The sequence below is a fragment of the Denticeps clupeoides genome, chromosome 1 (genome assembly GCF_900700375.1).
Source record: "Denticeps clupeoides chromosome 1, fDenClu1.1, whole genome shotgun sequence".
In the NCBI taxonomy this organism is placed as follows: Eukaryota; Metazoa; Chordata; class Actinopteri; order Clupeiformes; family Denticipitidae; genus Denticeps; species Denticeps clupeoides.
The window spans coordinates 26,537,401-26,552,292 of NC_041707.1; the positions used below are offsets into that span (position 1 = coordinate 26,537,401).

At 44.0% G+C, this 14,892-nt stretch overlaps 1 protein-coding gene across 16 annotated transcripts in view; it reads right to left on the reverse strand.

Annotated features, from left to right (window-relative positions):
* LOC114784646 (adhesion G protein-coupled receptor L3) overlaps positions 1 to 2,405 on the reverse strand; it is a 233,205-nt gene extending 230,800 nt beyond the window's left edge. For all 16 annotated transcript variants that reach the window (XM_028970307.1, XM_028970298.1, XM_028970311.1 and 13 more), the window contains exon 1: positions 1,955 to 2,405. The gene's annotated coding sequence lies outside the window, so the exon portion shown is untranslated. The remainder of the gene's footprint in view (positions 1 to 1,954) is intronic.
* Between the last annotated feature and the right edge of the window lie 12,487 nt (positions 2,406 to 14,892).

Consider the following 14,892-nt stretch of genomic DNA (forward strand, 5'->3'; position numbering starts at 1 on the left):
ATTTGGTGCATCTTGTGTTTTACCCTTGAGAAATATACAAACCAACAACGAAAAAAATTTTTCCATATTTTTCGTTGTGACAGAAAGGTTTTGCTTCAAATGTAGTTCCTTAAAATCTCAGGAGACAGTCTCAACCACAAAGTTAATTTATTTTATTTATTTCATTTATCCTCTGTATGACAAAAGTTAAATATGACAAAAATTAAGCTTTCATAATCCATCCTAGACAGAATGGGACACTGGTGGCTGTTGAAAGTGTCTATTCATCAGGAACGAGTGTCCTTGTCTAGACCTAGCCCCACGCTCCCAATCTGTGCAGCAGACCCCTGGTCACAGTGTGACATTTCCTCATAATGACGTGTATGGGAAAGGGAGGGGACACTCAACAGGCCAGGCTTCAGGATGCAATGGATATTGATTACTGCAAGCTGCCCATTGAGTGCTCTGCCATCTGGTGTCTAAAACTGGCTAATCCAATCAGCTCTCTGCTTTGAAGTAAGGCTGTGATGTGGAAAAAATAAACTGCGTCCTGCTGTAAGCTCCAAAATGAGGGTCTATTAGGTAAATATTAAGGGGGTCTATGACTGCATGTTTACCCCTCCCCCACACACACCACAGGAAGACCCTCATTTGTATTATACCTCCCACCACCCTCTCCAACAATCAGCAGGCGTGTGCTGTGCAGGTCATCTGCTGTGATGCCTGCTCGAGTCTCTGTGGTGGAAAGTGAGTGCATTCATTTTCATTAAATCTCAGTATCCCAAACTGAATTACTAATATGACATTATTGTAGTAGACCTTTCAACCCTTCAACTGCCTCAAAGGTCATTTTGGGAGACCGTTGGGAGACCGTGGCACTCCCCTGCAGATGAGCCGAGGTCAGATCTAGTAAAAAGAAAAAGATAAAAACAAAAGCTTGCTGCATGCACACAAGAAAGACCACAGCTATGGAATGGTCTGGGATATGAAATGACAAAGTGCAGAATGGAATTGGACAAGTTACACTGGAAACAAAGTGTAGGCTGACAACCAATTAGACAGAAAGCATCAAATATCCTTCCCAATGCCCCTCTTGGGACAAATGTCACGATCCATGCTGTCAGACAAAGACATGGCTCGATATGTTTTCGCAGATCCACAACTCTCTGACAATTCTGCTGTAACCATGCCGGGCTGGAGGTTTTACTCCAGTGACTGAGAGGATTGGTGGGCATAAGATTCCAAGTTTGGGCATCTGGGAACTGTGTGACAGTGCCAGCAAGACAAACTCGATGCTGACTAATTCAAACCAAGGCTGACTGTCATGAATCATGAGACAAAGAAAGCCTGACAACCAATTTAGCCAGATGCCCATCGACCATGCCAGTAAACACTGAGCTCTTTTAGGGTGCAGCTACAGCCTGAGAGCTTCAGGGTGTAACTCTCACAAACTAGAAACAAAAGAAAAAACAGAACATGTTACCAGGCAGGGATTGTACTTACTCAGCACACATCTCACAGTAAAAAAAAGAGGATTTTCAGGTCCTAGAGTGGTAACATGGGGTTTGTCAAGTGGGGTTTGAACAGGCATTCTAAGGGTCATAAGGCACTTTTAAGGGGTTTGCCCCCACCCCTACAGCTAATGTTATATTAAATAATCACTGGTAATAACACCATAATTGAATATCATCACACAGTACAATGGATAAATCAAATCATCATTTCCTAATTTTCATCAAGTACCATCACTCCTGACTAAGCCCCTGCTGCGTTGATGTTCTGCCCCTCCAGTGGAGGCAGAAATGTCCGCACACACTATGCCCCTCTTTCTCTACAGCAGCCGACTGTGGTCATTTTATCATGCAGAAAGAGGGGACGCTGCGGAAAGTAGGAAGGTTTGCGGAAAACTGAACTGCCATCTCCCAGACCTAACAGCGCAGGTAATCTGCGGGTTATTTATCCGCCCGGTCCTTACCGCGTCTCAGAGCCCGGAGAGGATCCCACAGTCGCCCTGTGCCATCGAGGAGCCGCGCTGGTGGGGGAGCCGGGGGGGCAGCAGTTCTGCTCCTGATGCAGTGATTCGGGCGGACCGGAGGGAACGGGGTTGGCAGTCGCCTCAGTAAAATCCAGGCGCGTGTTCAGCGCTACGCCGCTGTGCAGTAATGTCCAATATCCCCCCTGGACGGGATATTAGAGTAGAGTAAAAGCTTCCAGGTGTAAATCCAGATCCCTCACCTTCTCAGCGGCGCCCGGTGCTCCGCTGCATCGCATCTTTCCCCTACAGACAAGGAAGGAAATAGCCAGTCGGAAAAAAGAAAGTATCCGAAGTTTCCCTCCAGTGATGATGGGGTCCAGGTAGCGCAGCACACCGCACTGTCTGCCTTCAGATCCGGACAGTAAGGAGAGGCGGGCGGCGGAGCGCCGAGAGACCCGGCAACGCTAATGAGCGACAAAACCCGGCACCGGATTCTGCTTCACACCGTTGTCTCGGGCTCCATCTAGCAGCAAACTATGGACATGGAACTATGGAAAATCGCGGCTATTTTAGGAATAAATATATAAAAAAAATAAATCAATAGATGAATGAATAAATGTTGTCACATGTCGTCAATAAATGTCCCATATCGACAATTTAAAATCATTTATTGTAATTACATGTACATGTCTGTTTTGAGCTATATGTTTATTATATTCATTCTGTTTGTTACGACCGAGGGAGGAATGGAACCGATGGACATCGAGGGTAGGGAAAGGACAAGAGTTTATTGGAGTAACACAGGGATGTGTTGATGTGCGTGTCTCTGCAGCTCTCTGCTGCCCCCTGGTGATAACCCTCCCCCCCCAAGTCCAACGCCTTGAAGGGCCAATCCTCTCGCGTCCCCGATCATGGGCAAACGAGATGCCTGGACACTCCTCGTGGCTTCACACGATCTTGTATGCCAGAACACAGTGAGCAGACACAAACAAAAACACCACACACAAATTGAGACATAGCACACAGTGAACCCGTGGGCTGCATGTCCCAGAGTAGCCTGGTTGAATCGAAGCCCCAATCCGGCGGGTGGAGTCAGCTGTGAGCGATTAGGGCTCCTTCGGTGCGTCAGGGGAGCTGGATGTCACACCATATGTAATGTACAGTACAGGCCAAAAATTTAGACACACATTCTGTGTTTTCTTTATTTTCATGACCATTTACATTGGTAGATTCTCACTGAAAGATTCAAAACTATGAATGAACACATGTGGAGTTATGTACTTAACAAAAAAAGGGGAAATATAAAAACATGTTTCATATTCTAGTTTCTTCAAAATAGCCACCCTTTGCTCTGATTACTGCTTTGCACATTCTTGGCATTCTCTTGATGAGCTTCAAGAGGTAGTCACCTGAAATGGTTTTCCAACAGTCTTGAAGGAGATCCAGGTCTCCACTTTTTGTTAAGTACATAACTCCACATGTGTTCATTCATAGTTTTGATGCATTCAGTGAGAATCTACCAATGTAAATGATCATGAAAATATTAAAAATCTAAAAATTGAATGAGGTGTGTCCAAACTTTTGGCCTGTACTGTATATCACTGTTTGTTTATATATATATATAATGTAGGAACATTATGATTTATATTTTTAATAAAATAAAAATGTATTTAAATATTATTTATCAGAAATATGCAACATCTACAGGCATAATTGTTTATTGTTTTTGTATGCAATATGTTGTTTTGCTCCATTTTGCTGTATTTGCTCCAATACCTCATGGAAGTTCTTGTTATTTATATTTATGTTATAAAATATGAAAACACTAATTGTTTAGCTGTACTAGGGCCTGCTGCTGAAGTGAACATAGCTTGAGCCTGCAACCCTGTCCATGGGGTTTGCCATTCAAGTCAGCTTTTATTTAATCTATGACCATAAGGTTAAACCACTCCTGCTTGTTAATGCCATAAGGAGTCATTCCGCTTTTGTATGTATCCATGCATATAACTTACAGAAGCAAGAGGCTTCTCTTACCTTCTAGTCTATGTGTAAAAGAACAATGAGCTGCAAATGTTACTGTTTTTTTCCTGAGATCTTTAAAAGATCCTTGAATGTTTTCCAAAAAATGTATGTTCCACCAGCACCCAATCTATTCCCACTATTCCCATTACCTCCAAATTAACCCCTTCACTAAAGTGGTTATATTTCTCACCTTCTTTCAACCTAGTAGCTGGTCAACACTGAGACAAACAGGAAAATTTACATACGTTATCATACCAAAGGAATTGGTATGACTTTACACACAGATCAACTTAAATGACATCCCATTTTTAATTCATAGTTTAACCATGGAGTTGGCATTACAGCTTCAACTCTTCAGTGAAGGGTTTACAAGGGTAAGGAGCATTTCCATGGGAATACTTGACAATTCCTCAAGAAGAACATTTGTTAGGATAAGCACTCATTTTAGATGAGTTCACAGTCTTTGTTGTAATTCATCCCAAACTCCATTACAATAGCCAATAAAGATTTCAAGAAAATCAGATATGCATTTAATATCCTTTTATGAATTAATTGCGAATCCCTTCCACGAAAAAGAAAACAACCCTGTGCATAACAGCAATCAGTCTGATTGATAAAACGTGAAGTGATTGTCAATGTGATACACAGTGGCACAGCACTCGGTGCACACAGTGAAATGTGTCCTCTGCTTTTAACCCTTAGTGAGCACTGGGAGGCCATGACGGGCGCTCGGGGAGCAGTGTGTGGGGACGGTTCTTAGCTCAGTGGCACCTTGACGGATCGGGATTCGAACCCCGGCAACCTTCTGATTACGGGGTTGCTTCCTTAACCACTAGGCCACCATTGCCCCTAGAAATATGGTTAAAGATATGTTGCTCCAGGTGATTGGTCCCTGGTGAAGGGTGGTCTTATTGTAATGGTCAAGGTATTTTTCTGTGATGGCAGCACTTATGGTCTAAGTTCAAATAGTTAAGCTGTCATCTTTCCATTAGCTGGTGATTAGCTGAGGAAAAAATTGGCAGTTTGATATGGCATCCAAAATAATGGCTTCAGTTCAGCACTTATTGTTCAGAACTCATTCTCCTCCACTACAATGTGGTAATTAATTTTAACTCCTCATACACATAACAATGTTCTGAGCAGTACACCAGTGCATCTGTATTATACAACACCACTTATCATTTAGAAAGTGACATGGAGAAGGCATTTTGAGAGAGACACTGACAGGATCATTTCTTAGATGTTGCTCACTGAATGATTATGAATTAGTCTTGATTAAGCCAATAGAGTGAGTGAACGTGTTTTTGTCATTGTGTTTTGTCAGCTATGTGCCCTGCATTTAACCCATTACTGTTTTGGGAGCGGTGGGTAGCCATGAAAGGTGCCCTAGGAGCATGTGGGGATGGCACCTTGCTCAAGGGTACATCAGTGGCACCTTGACAGTTCAGAATTTGAAAGAGGCACTATAAGGAATGCCAAGATAGCAAGAAATAAAAGAAAAGCAAGTATACATTATTCATATGCTTGCCATCAAATGGTGATATAATAAAAACACCACATGTAACTATGATAACATTGCAGTACAATGCAAGGAAAAGAGGTGATGAATGTTGTACTTTCATTCAGCACTACTGAGTACACAAACCTGTGTGTACTCATCAAACAATCCAGTGGTCAGAAATGAATGAATGATGGGCTGTTCTGCCCACCACACCTTTCAGCCCCACAGCAGTAACTGCACAATTTTAGGTTATGGTGATGAAGTTTTCATTCAAGTTATTGTTTGAAGGAAATTTAAGACCCTGGTTCCCCAAGTAGTGAGGTTAGAACTCATCAAATTGATAATAGTGCTTTCTCCAAAAAATTTTTTTGAGTACTACAACTTTATTGTGGTTTATTTACTCGAGCTCAGTCTATAAGCCATGCTTTGATCACAGCTGTGTGTATGCTTTTAATTGAGTTTCTTCTGTAATACACTTGGATAATTTGATAGTATATGATAGTATAGCATCATAATAATCTTGAATTCTATTGAGCCTTAACTGTTGTTGAACCATCATACAGTAAAGGTACATAGTAGAGGAAAGCATTATTGTAATGTAATATTGTAACAGCAATACTTTGCCTAAAGTCAGTAAACATCACAATGGTATTTTTGCCATTTTGTCTTCCCATTATTATTTTATGTGTCCTCATTCTGCAGAAGAGGATCATTTGTCACAACACAACAGCTGCAGACTGCCCTGACCTAATGTGCACCTGTTTCTACTCCAATCTTTTAATGTGAGAGTTTAATGTTAAATACTGCACTTAGGATACTGCATTTATTTTTTACAATTACATTCTGTACATGTGCAAGATTGAATCTTTAATGAAGATTTACAGTTAATTTTACAGATAAAATTTTTAAACTAATTTTATTTTTCCAAATGTATCAAAGCATGTTTGAATTGGATTCATTCCTTTGGCACTGTAAGAGCATGCATACTGAAAGTTGCATATAAAGCTACATAAAACAAACCACAATTTTGTCTACAAAATATATGTAGTTGTCCAGGGGGATCTACTTTAGAAGTTCTGTTTAATATGTTCTAAGGGATTCTGTCCAGATAGGTTGCTGATACACTTAATGTTGCGCTGCAGTACCGAGTCTCATCAAATTTGACAAGCTGGGCACATCTGGGCTCCCAGGAGAAGCCACTAATCCTATTAAACAGGACACAGTAAAACTATCTTCATTTCAACAGAATCACTTGTCCTTCTCAAGGTGGTAGGCTTTATTTTGTGCCAAAAGTGGACTTTTTTCAACAATTATACAAAAAATGCAATGTGTTATGATTTTTGCTAATAGTGATTACAGAGTAAAACCATTGAAGCATTTGTTTTAGGACCACATTTCCCAACCTAGAGAGTGCCATACTTTTCTTTGAAACATTCTATTTCTGTGATTTTAACTGACTAATATTAAGGTGTAGTTAAGAAAAGAATTCTTATATCCAGATTATATTTGCCCCTCCCCCATACGCACACACAAACACTGACAGCTGGCATTGAGAACTATGCTTATTTCCATTTGACTGTGCATGTTTGCCCAATGACTATGCTATCCTTTAGTTTTCAGAAAATTTTCTATGTTGAAAATTATGTAAGAATATTGCCAGTTTGAAATTGCTTGGCTCTGAGCAAATATTGGTACAATTCTGTGCAGACTGTTAACATGTTTAAAATCACACCCTGTGTAGCTCCAGGGGGTGACTGATGGATGCTTGGTACTGGCCAAGCCTAGACCTCATGCTGATCTATCTATTTCTTTTTTTTGTGTTTTTTTTTTTATCTGATACAAAATTAATGTATTTGGTCCTGCTGTGCTCTGTCTACTTTTGATTTGAGAAGAATTAAAGGCTCTATGAATTCCTTTATATGGCCTATGTGTGTCAGAGACATATGCTGGTTCTGACTGTTCAAGTTCTTTTGAGTATGACTGTTTGTTACCAGAGTGTTTAATAGTTATTTTAAATTCACTGGGAGCTTGTTCTGAAAGACTGACAGTTGATCAATTTGTCAAAAAAGAATACAATAAACACATTATGCACACAGTCAGAATAGAGGGCACTTACCTCAAAATGCAATTGCTTTATACTGCTACTGCAACATTAGTTAACATTACAAAATAAACAAGCAAGTATGCATTGGGTTGTGCATTAAAGTACAGTCATGGCCTAAAGTTTTGAGAATGGCACAAATACTGGTTTTCACAATGTTTGCTGCTTCCGTTTTAATCATGGTGAGCACATAGCTAGAGATCATTGTCATGCTGATTGAGCTAGAATAATAGACTTGATGCTTTAAAAGAAGGGTGATGCTTGAAATCATTGTTCTTCCTTGTTATCCATGGTTACCAGCAAGGAAACACATGCAATCATCATGCATAAAATGGCTTCACAGGCAAGGATATTGCACCTATAACATTTAACAAGCTTTAGTTGTTACGGTGTGGTGGCTGTGGTGACCCTCTGGTTCGTTTCATGCTAAGTCCTCATTTAGCAGTGTCAAGGCAACCGGAATCATAACGAGAGAGCGTGTAGGAAGAGACGAGGAGACGAGGAACCTCGGTGCGGTGGGACGCACGGAGGCAGGTAAGTTCCCTCTATGTTAATGTAATTCCAGGGTGGGCGAGATATGTGATTCCAGGGTGAGCACATCGTCCAAGTAGGCATACACCCACTGTCCCAGCATGTCCTGGAGAGCATCGTTGATGAATTGCTGGAAGACGGCAAGTGCATTGCACAGATCAAATGGGATGACCAGAGACTCGAAGTGACCAGTGGGGGTCATGAAATCTGTCTTCCACTCGTCGCCCTCTCGGATGCGAATCAGGTTGTAGGCCGATCGGAGATCCAGCTTCGTGAAGTACTTCGCTCCCGAGAGGGCGTCGAGGGTGGTGTTGGTTAGGGGTAATGGCGTTCGATTTTTGATAGTGATTTTATTGAGTCCATGATAATCCACACACGGTCGTAGACCACCATCCTTCTTGGTCATGAAGAAGAACCCTGCCACGGCCGGGAAGTCAACGAGCAGATGGTGCCGTTTTGAAGCGCCTCCGCCACAAACCGCTCCATGGCCAATTTCTCTGCCTTCGAGAAGGAGTAGAGATGTCCTTTCGGTTGAGTGGTTCCCGGTAGCAGGTCAATGGCCATGTCGCCTGGTCGATGGGGTGGCAGCTGGGCAGCTTTGGCTGGGCTGAAGATGGTGGCTAGGTCATGATAACAGGAGGGGACATTGTCTAACACAGGACGGGTCGGCTCTGGGTTCGAGGTGGCAGACGGGGAGGGCTGTGGCAGTAGGCAATGGCGATGGCAGTGCGCTCCCCACTCCAGCACCACGCCCGATGACAAGGAAAGATGGGGTTCATGGAGGGACAGTCAGGGGAACCCGAGGAGGAGTGGTGAGGTGATGATGTTGGTCACGAAAAACTGGATTTTCTCCACATGGGACTCGAGACAGAGTTGAAGAGGGACCATGCAGTGAATGATGGGTCCTGAGGAGACCCATGAACATTGACCGGCAAGCCGTTCCACAACAACGGAGCTCTATAGGAGAAGGATCTGCTCCCAGCTGTGACCTTCTGTACTTTGGGTACTAGTAGTGACCAGTAGCGCAGGTTCTAAATAACTAAAAGTTCACTCAGGTACTGCGTTGCAAGACCATTTAGAGCTTTATAGGTCAAAATTAAGATTTTGTAGTCAATCCTAAATTTGATGGGTAGCCAGTGCAGCGACTGTAAGACTGGGGGTGATGTGGCCACACTTGCTCTGTTTGTGTGCACTTCTGCTTCCAGTGCTGGACTGTTTGGTGTGTTTGCCGTGACTTACGGTGTTACTTCCAAGGACTTCCTGAATGATCAAGGAACATTTCGGACCTCCGAAATTTATATTTAATTATGGAGTCAGAAGTTTTAATTGACTCCTTTCTAGTTCCGAACGAGCACCAGCCCAGTCAGTCAATAAGTGTGTCTACCCCGGCTAAGGTAACAGTAGCGCCTTCAGCACCTGTGTTCACAGAGATATTCAACCTCTTTCTATCTCAGTTGGTGATCCCCAAATGCTTCAAGGAATCCATCATTGTCACTGCCGCGGCTCCATGAGTCGTATGCTCGCTTTTGCTTCAGCGTAGCTGCCCCCTGGTGTGGTCGCACCAACTCATGCACCACACTCATCCACTGTCGCAGCTGTAACAAGTACTCAGACTTGGCAGTGCCAGCAACCTCTGGCTCCGGTGGCGACCCAAAGATTAGTATGGTATCAAGAGGATGAAGTACTACTGTCACTGCCGGCAGATCCACCCTGGCCTCAAGGCATGCCAGCAGGTCTAAACCGATGATGCACTGTTCCTTGATCTATGCCACCCACACAGGGTGGGGGGTGCTGTGTCGGCCCAGGGTGACGTGCAGCACTTTGTGGCCGAGCATTGCTGCATGTGCCCCGGTCACCGTCGTCAGTCTCGTGCCCATCCTTTCGGCTCCATAATGAAGTGGGAAGCCACCTCCGACCGCGGCGGGACCCTTGCTATCACTGTTGTGAAGAAGGGCACACACATATAGCACACACATCCCGAACCCCAACAGGACACATTAACCAAGAACATGATTAAATGTTTACAGACGCCAGGTGCCCCTGTCCCCTCAGCGAGTGTCTCACCCGCAAGGCATGCTGGTCCTAACTCCTGGCCCGCCGCCACATTATGTTAAAATGCTTTTCATTGACTATAGTTCAGCATTTAACATGATAATCCCTTCCACACTCACCACCAAGCTGGAGCACCAGCTCATCTCTCTGTCAGTGGATCTCCAACTTCCTAACTGGGAGACCACACGCAGTAAGGATGGGCAGACATGTCTCAGCCACCATCACTCTCAGCACTGGAGCCCACCAGGGCTGTGTTTTGAGCCCCCTGCTGTACTCTCTGTACACCCACGGCTGTGTAGCCACTACAAACTCCACCATCATCATTAAGTTTGCTGACGATACTGTCGTCGTATCTTGCTGCTTGTCCTGCTTGACCTGAGTGCAGCGTTTGACACTATTGATCACGCTATGGGTGCTCTCCTCCTTGAACTGTCACCTTATCGTGGTGGAGGAGTTTGAGAGTCCTAATGATCCTAGGAGCTATATTGTCAGAAGACCTTTCATGGAAGGGAAAATAAAGAGCAAGTGTACTCGGCCCAGAGGGTTACCGGGGTCCTACCCTGGAACCAGGTCTGGGGTTGGGGCCTATGAGCGAGCACCTGGTGGCCTGTAGTGTTAAAAAGATGCCATGTAGACCCAGCAAACCCACATGTATAGTGAGGGTCTGCTGGGAACGCCTGGCAGAAAAACCTGTTAAGATGGTCTTCAATTCCCACCTCTGGCAGAACTTTGACCATGTCCTGAGAGCAGTGGAGGACATTGAGTCCGAATAGACCTTGTTCCGCTCTGCAATTGTTGAGGTTTGCTGTGGTTACAAGGTTCCAGTTGTGGTGTTAACCCTCGTACCCAATGGTGGACAACAGAGGTTAGGGGAGCCGTCAGGCTGAAGAAGGAGGCCTACAGGGCATGGCTAGTCTGTGGGACTCCAGAAGCAGCAGACAGGTAACGGAAGGCCAAGTGGGGTGTAGCAGTGGCAGTCACCGAGGCAAAATCAAAACAAAGTTTGGTGAAGGCATGGAGAAAGACTACCGATCGGCTCCAAAGAGGTTCCGACGCCTCAGGAGAGGAAGGCAGCAACTCGCTCACACTGTTTACAGTGGGGATGCGGAGCTGCTGACGTCGACTGGGGCTACAGTCGGGCGGTGGAAGGAATACTTTGAGGAGCTCCTCAATCCAACCAACACATATTCCAAGGAGGAACCAGAACTGGGATACCTGGGTATGGACTGTCCAATCTCAGGGGCAGGAGTTGCTGAGGTAGTCAAACAGATACACAGCAGCAGAGCCCTGTGAGTGGATGAGATGGCTATGGATGTTGTAGGGCTGTCGTGGCCAGACCAGCTCTTTAACCTTGCTGTGGTGATTGAGGGGGCATGGGAGTTTGCCCAACCAATCCACATGTGTTTTGTGGATTTGGAGAAGGTTTATTACCATGTCCCCAGGGGCACGCTCCAGGAGTATGGGTTGAATGGCCTTTTGTTAATGGCCATTCAGTCCCTGTACCATAGGAGTGTGAGTTTGGTCCGCATAGCCTGCAGTATGTCGGACCTGTTCCCGATGAGGGTTGGACTCCGCCAGGGCTGCCCTTTGCCACCGGTTCTGTTCATAAACTATATGGACACAATTTCGAGGCACAGCCGTGGTGTGGAGGGCATCGAGTTAGGTGGCAGGACAATCTCGTCTCTGCTTTTTGCAGATGATGTGGTCCTTCTAGCTTCATCACGTTCTGACCTTCAGTTGGCTTGCCAACCCCGGGTCATGGAGAGAGGTCCTACCTCAAGTTTAAGTTGAGGTGGTTCGGGTATCTGGTCAGGATGCCTCCTTAACGCCTCCCTGGGGAGGTGTTTTGGGCATGTCCTGCCGGCAGGAGGCCCCCGGGTCGACCCATGACACACTGGAGAAATTATATCTCCAGTGTGGTCTGGGAATGCCTTGGGGTCCTGCTGGAGGAGTTGGTGGAGGTGGCTGGTGAGAGGGCTGTCTGGGATTCCCTACCTTGGATGCTGCCCCAGCGACCTGGACCCAGATAAGTGGAGGAAGACGATGACAATGACGACATCAGGTACTACTTGTTTAAGGAAACTTGTAGGAAGCAGATCCAATGTGCAATTACATTGATTTGACAACGCGATTAGTTTAATTAATTCATGCTCTTTAAGAAGGTTGAAGCGTTCTAATCGGTGGTCTGCTATTTGAAGATAATTTTTTTATCTTATCTCCATTCGTAACAATTTTAATTAAAGAAATTTATAAAATTGTTGCTACTATGACGATATTGAGTGATAGTATCAGTTTCTGTCTTATTCTTGGTTAGTTTGGCTATAGTGTTAAAAAGGAATCTGGGATTATTTTTGTTCTTGTCTATTAACAAGGAGAGATACGTCGATCGAGCCGTGCTAAGAGCCTTCCTATAGTTAAGGACACTGTCCTTCAATGCTATTCGGAATACGTTAAATTAATACCCTACCAGATTTATCAACGCTGATCAACTCACTGACAGACCCCGCTGATGACTGCCTGGAAATTAAACTATAGGAAGGCTCTTAGCAGCTCTGTGCTGTACTTGATTACCTAAATCAACCATTTATCACATCATCAAACACTTCAAGGAGATAGGTTCAAGTGTTATGAAGAAGGCTTCAGGGTGCCCAAGAAAGTCCAGCAAGTGCCAGGACCACCTCCTAAAGATGATTTAGCTGTGGGATCGAGGTGCCACCACTGCAGAGCTTGCTCAGGAATTGCAGCAGGCAGGTGAGTGCATCTGTACTTACAGTGAGGCGCAGATTCTTGGAGGATGGCCTGGTGTCAAGAAACGGAGCAAAGAAGCCACTTCTCTTAAAAAAAAAAACATCAAGCACAGACTGATATTTTGCAAAAAGTGTTGGGATTACATAGCTGAGGACTGGGGAAAAGTAATTTTCTCTGATGAAGCCCCTTCTTACTTTGGGTACCAGAAGTGACAGTGTACTATTTGAATGCAGGGGGCATGGTCGACCATAAATTTCTAAAAGTTCACTTGAATATTACGGAGCGTCACCATTAAGAGCTTCATAGAATTAAAATAGGATTTTGTAGTCAATACTAAATTTGTTTAGTGGCCAGTGTGGTGATCGTAAGACCAGGGTCATGTGTTCGAATTTTCTACTTCTAGTTAGAACTCTGGCTGCAGCATTCTGAAGTAGTTTACTCATGCACCTACTAGAACATCCAGAAAGTAATCTAACCTTGATGTAATAAAGGTGTAGACTAACTTTTCTAAGGTGAAAGAATGCTATCCTAGTGATATTATCTACATGTAAATTGAATGATAGACCTGCTTCAATAAGGACACCTAGATCCTAGATCAGTACTTGGTGAGTTATAATGTAGTCAGACAGCTTATGTCTGGCTGCCTGAGACAAAATTACGAGAGCTTCTGTCTTATCAGGGTTTAACAGAAGAAAGATGGTGAGCATCCACTTTCTAATGTGCTTTACCTCTTGTCTGGCATGGCTGATAAATACAGCTCTGTGTCGTCGGCACAGCAGTGAAAATGAATCCCGTCTTTTTGAATGATGTGACCTAAAGGTAACATGTATGTACCTAAGATGGAACCTTGTGGAACACAAAACTCCACTTTACTATGTGAAGACAAATAATTATTAATGTTATTAATTATTATTACAGCCTTAATCCAAAATGGATTCAACAATTTTTTTCCCTCTGAACTATACACACAACACCCCAAAATGACAAAATGAAAAAAGTTTACTTGAGGTTTTGGCAAATTTATTAAAAATAGCTGAGAAAGCGTATTCACAGCCTTTGCCATGAAGCTCCAAATTGAGCCCAGATGCATCCTGTTTCCCCTGATCATTCAGATGTTTCTGCATCTTAATTGGAAAAGCACCATCCTCACACATTGCTCCCCGGGTGCCTTTCATGGCTACCTGCTGCTCACCAAGGGTAAAGCAGCAGACAAACTTTGTTGTGTGCAGTGTGCTGTGCTGTGTTACAATGACAATCACTTCACTTTCAAGTGGAAGAAATTCAAAACACCACGACTATTCCTAGAACTAGCTAAACTGAGCGATCGGGAGAGAAGGGCCAGCCAATGGTCACTCTGTGAGAGCTCCAGAGGTCCTTTGTGGACAGAGAAGAACCTTCTAGAAGTACAACCATCTATGCAGAAATTCACCAATCAGGCATGTATGGTATCCCTACTCAACCCTACGACTCCCCTGCCACATCTTCCCTAACAGCTGATGATTTTGTCAACTTCGTCACAGGGAAAATTAAAAAAATCTGTGAGACATTCTCCACCACAAATTCTACTCTGCCCTCTGAAAATTCTACAACTGCTCTAAATCAATTTTCCAAGCTCACATCTGACGAAATCATTCATATAATATCTACAGGCAATCCAACTACCTGTCCACTAGATCCAATCCCTTCTGCAATGCTTCAAACCATCTCCCCTGACCTCATCCCTTTCATTTCTTATATCATAAACAGCTCAATGTCATCTGGCCATGTCATCTGCCATTAAAACAGCCAGGGTTCTTCCAATCCTAAAGAAACCCACTGCATCAACCACTACAGACCAGTTTCCCTCCTCTCATTTCTTTCTAAAATCCTTGAGTGGTGTGTCTACAATCAACTATGACTTCATCTGTCACAGAACAACCTCCTGGATCCTAACCAGTCTGGCTTCAGAACAGCTCATTCTACTGAGCCTGCCCTTCTGGCTGT